The sequence below is a fragment of the Dama dama genome, chromosome 16 (genome assembly GCF_033118175.1).
Source record: "Dama dama isolate Ldn47 chromosome 16, ASM3311817v1, whole genome shotgun sequence".
NCBI lineage: Eukaryota > Metazoa > Chordata > Mammalia > Artiodactyla > Cervidae > Dama > Dama dama.
In genome coordinates, this window is record NC_083696.1 from 43,941,712 (window position 1) to 43,947,119 (window position 5,408).

Consider the following 5,408-nt stretch of genomic DNA (forward strand, 5'->3'; position numbering starts at 1 on the left):
CCTCTTCAAGCAGAATGTGTTCTCTTAGGCCTGGGCCTGAATCCTATTTGTTTTTGCACACTTAACACTTGGTCCAGGGCGTGGGGCATAAAGGACTTTCACCAGCTATACTTGGAATGCATGAATGCAAATGTGAAACTCCAATGAATAATTTGATCAGGACTCAGGAAATTCATCTAGAATCTTGCATTGCCCACAGAGTCTTTGACTCTGGTAATTTAAACAAAGGAGATTTTATTGGAATGATTTTGAGATAGTCCAAGGATTGAGAAAGTAGAGAACTAGGCCTGGAAATGGGCAGGAGGCAAGGCAGCCGTTGAGGCCAGGAAACTAGAAGTCAGGACTAACCAAGCAGTAGAAACACTATGATCAGTGTTACATTACTGAGGGAATGTCCCCCAGTCTTTTTAAAAAAATTGCTCACTCAATATTTAAAGCCCTGGAGAGACTCTATCAGCTATACAACAACCATGGCAGGAAGGATTTGATCTATTGGCTTCTGGAGTGGGAGTCAGGCATCTGGATTTCCCACCTCAAAAAGGCAAACCCACAAAAGAAAGGTAACTCCTCCTAAGGGCAGGGTGTGTTAGGGAGGGGGGCATGGTGCTGGGCGACCACAAAACAGCATGTTTCCAAAAAAGGAGGCTTTTAGAAAAGAGGTGTCTGATTTCCAAAGTAGTGCAATTGTTCCCTCTCTGAAGCCTACCTTTTCTCCCTGCTGTTTGAGCCCCTAAGAGTACTGCCAATGCTGGAGGGAGGGAGGAGAGAGGAAAGGGTAAATGAAATGCTATCAGACTCATATCGGCCCCCTCCATCTTCCAAGCCCTGCTCTTCTGAAGTGGAACCTGTTCTCTTGGGAGCCAGGGGAATTCTCAAAACTGGTTTTATGGAGAGGCAGGTGGGCTACTGGGGTCCTACAATCAACCCATCTCTCATAAAAGCAGTGTAGGTATGACATTTAGGTTCCTAGATTAAACAGACTTTTGTGGGTTGGATTGAGATGTTAGTCACTGAACAGTGTTACTAGTTTCCAAACAACCTTCCTTTCCCCCTCTCTTCTTTTCTCTACAAATGTTTATTGAATGTCAGTCATTGGAAACCAAAACAGCCCCTTTTTAAGCTCCAGTACTTTGACCACCTGATGTGAAGAATCATTGGAAAAGACCTTAATGCTGGGAAAGATTGAAGGCAAAAGGAGAAGGTGGTGGCAGAGGATGAGATGGTTAGATAGCATCACTGATTCAATAGACATGAATTTGAGCAAATCCTGGGAGATAGTGGAGGACAGGGGAGCCTGGCATGCTGCAGTACATGGGGTCAAAAAGAGTCAGACGTGACTTAACGACTGAATAGCAACAACATGGAACTTCCAGTCTAGTGGGAGAAAACAGATATGAAACAAAAAAACCACACAACTGAGCACGTATTTGTAAACTCATTCTGTACTATATGCAATAAGTAGTGTCATGACAGAGACCTACTTCAGATGGGGGAGATATGAGAAGGTCTCTGAGGAAATGACACATTGAAGACTTGAATGCCTTAGGCAAATTGCTTCATTCCTCGATTTCCATCTCATCACAAAAAGTTATATGTCTTGCAGTTCTCAACCCTGGGTAGTGTTCAGGTGTATCATTTTGTTGCTGCTGTTGTCGTCACAATGATTCAGGGGGTATAACTGAAAGTTTGTGTACAGAAGCGTGAATACTAAAGGCTAACAAGGGTTCTGCATAATAAAGAAGAATCCTGCTTGAAATGCTAACAACATCTTCATCTGAGAAGCCCTATAGGCAGCCAACCTCATCAGGAGAGCTGCTCCTCAGCGTTTGTTGCTCTGGAAGTGATGGGATGGAATCAGACTGGCACAGCTTGAGTCCCCCTGTCCACTCCTGAACCAAGCACAGTGACTCAGAGTGGGAAGGGGTGAAACTGCCAAGGCAGATAGTGGTGCTGAATTTCTGCTGGGCAGGCGGAGAAGCTGATGGCCATTACGTGGGTGAGAAGGGCAGTTGTGCAAGATGAGGCTGGTTAGGGAGGCAGGGCTGATCACTCGGGGCCTTGTCAAAGATTCTGGATTCCTCTTGAGTGCCCTGGGAGACCACAGACAGGTTTTAAGCAGGGGAAGAGTATGGCATAATTTGTGCCAAGCTTCAGAGAGTGTACACTAAATTTTAGTGGGGACATGACTGAGTGACTGAGCACATATGGGCTTCTTGCCTAGACCTTCCTCCGTGGAAGAAAGACTGTATCTCCTCTGCTTCTTTTACCTTCTCCTTTCTTCTATCTTTTTAATGAATAGATTCCATTGTCTTCTACCTAGAGATAAAGGACAAAGGCAGAATTGTGCTCTGGGAAAGCACTATTCTTTCATAGGCCTTTATCAAGTGTGGTTTTCTGATCTGCATCACATGACAAAATCTGCTTTCTGCTCTGGAGATGAGAGATGGAAATGAGCAAGTGTTCTTATCCCAGGAAGTCATTCTTTTAATCCAATTAATTACCTAGTGGAAAATCTCTCCATCCCAGCAATGCTTATGCTGTGATGGCCAAGTCCAGGGCATCACCAACATATCTTTGCAAATTTCATTAGCAGTGGCTATTTCCATTTTCTTCTAGGTCATTAATGAGTTTGTTAAATGAGGTCAGTTCCAGCACCAGCCTCTGACATGCCCTAGTGGACCTTTTGCTTCCAACCAGATGTACTTTCCATTTATCCCTGATTACGTAGTATTTTCACCTTGCCAGCAATCCATTTAGATGAGAGAATTCAAAAACAGGCCAATTTAATTTGAAGCACAACTTTTATGGAAGTAGTTGTCAAATTCATTTCTGATGCCCACATAATGTTACTGTACTCTTGTCAACTGCTCACCCTTCTGTTCTCTTTTATACTTCTTCCTATTGCTTTTTGCCAAACAAGTTTTTTTCAATTGTAATAAAATGCACATAACATAAAATTTACTACCTTAGCCATTTTAAGTGTACAGTTCAGTAATGTTAAGTATATTCACACTCTTGTGCAAGTAATCCCCAGGACAATTTTATCTTGCAAAATTAAACTCTATACACATTGAACAACCATTCTCATTTTCTCTTCCTCTAAGCCCCTGGAACCTACCACTCTACTTTCTGCTTTTATAAATTTGGTTACTCTAGATACCCTGTGTGAGTAGAATCATAGAGTGTTTATCTTTTTGTGACTTACTTATTTCACTTAGCATAATGCCCTCAAGGTTCATTCACATCGAAGCATGTGTCAGAATTTCTTTCCCTTTAAGACTAAATGATATTCCATTATATATATATATTCCATTATATACATATATTCCATTATATGTATCTACATATGTCTACACTAAATTTTGATTGTCCATACATCTGGTAATGGACACTTGGGTTGCTTCTACCTTTCAGTTAATGTGGATATTGCTGCTATGAACATGGGTGTACATTTCTTTTTTTTTTTTTTTGGGTGTACATTTCTTTCAATTCTTTTATTTATATACCCAGAAGTGAAATTGCAGAATCATATGGAAATTCTATTTCTAATAGAATTTTTTAGAGACTGTTATACTATTTTCCACAGGGGGTCACCATTTAACATTCCTACTAACAGTGCGCCAAATTTTCAGTTTCTCTGTATCTTTCCCAGCATTTGTTATTCCTATCTTTTTGACTGTACCCAACCTAATGGGTATAAAGTGATATTTCATGGTGGTTTTGGTCTTCCCAGTGGCTCAGATGGTGAAGAATCTGCCTGCAGTGCAGGAGACCTGGGCTGGATGCTAGGTTGGGCAGGTCTCCTGCAGGATGGCGTGGCAGCCCACTCCAGCATTCTTGCCTGGAGAGTCCCCATGGACAGGGGAGCCTGGTGGGATGCAGTCCTTGGGGTCGCAGTCAGACGCGACTGAGTGACTAAGCACACAGCACGGCCCCTGGTGGTTCTGGTTTGCATCTCTACAATGACTAGTGATGCTGAGCACGTCTTCATAGCTTGTTAACCACTTGAATATCTTGTTTGGAGAAATATCTAAGTTCTTTGCTGATTTTTTAGTTAGGTTTTTTGTGTTGTCATAGGAGTTCTTTATATATTCTAGATATTAATCTTTTTATCAGATATATGACTTGCATTTCCCTTATTCCATAAGCCACTTTTTCATTCTGTTGATTGTGTTTTTTGATGTAAAGAAGTTTTAAATTCTGGCTTAATCTCCTAATGAGTTTTATGATTTTAGAAATTATCATTTTTCTTGTAGAAATTACCATTCTCTGTATTTGCCACACTTTTTTTTTCTCTGTTATCCAATTCTGATACTTCACCTTCTTTAGGGTTAGCATTTCTGAATCATAACGGTTGGCATCAATTTCCACAATATGAAAGAAATCTTAGTAATGGCTTGAAATAAGAAAAATAAGAAGGTGGGATAGGTAGTTTGTTGCTTCATTTGGAAAAATTAAGAAGTGACCGGGGTGAGTGAACATTAACTCTAATAATGATCTTTAACACTGCATAACATTCTATGGCCAATCTTGTCTTTTTTCCAATGATCCTGCATAAAAGAAATTGTAATTCCCACTTTACAGGTGAGAAAACTGAGATTAAAGAGAGGTATCTTGTTCAGTTTCACAAACATTACAAACATTCTTCTGTTCTGTGCAACACCTCCAAGGAGATGTTTGGAAACCCTTCTGAAAATAAGTGAATAACCTCTTACCTCATTCCTCTCGTTTGAGCCTGCCCTGTGCTACAAAATTGAGACTTGCTTACCTATCAGATGCAGGCATTGCGCTGTGAACTTCACATGCCTTAGTTCATTGATCCACCTCACTGTGCAAGGCAGTCTGACGCTCAGAGAAGTTAAAGAATTTTGCCCAAGATCACACTTCCAAAAAGTGGTAGAGCAAGAATTTGTACCCAAGCCAGCCTGATTCCAAAGCTGCTTCATCCCAAGTTTAGATCACAAAAGAGACCTTGAGTCAGAACATACTCTGCTTGCTGCTGCTGCTGCTAAGTCACTTCAGTCGTGTCCGACTCTGTGCAACCCCATAGACGGAAGCCCACCAGGCTCCCCAGTCCCTGGGATTCTCCAGGCAAGAACAGTGGAGTGGGTTGCCATTTCCTTCTCCAATGCATGAAAGTGAAAATGAGAGGGAAGTCGCTCAGTCGTGTCCGACTCTTAGCGACCCTATGGACTACAGCCTACCAGGCTCCTCCTTCCATGGGATTTTCCAGGCAAGAGTACTGGAGTGGGGTGTCATTGCCTTCTCCGATACTCTGCTTAAACTATCCTTATTATAAAGTACCTCAAAAGACCCTTTGTTGATCAAATTATTTTGCTTAGACTTTCAGTCCCCTTTCATTTGCTGTTTGTTTTAGAAAGGAGTTATAGTCTCAGATCTCTGCTCTG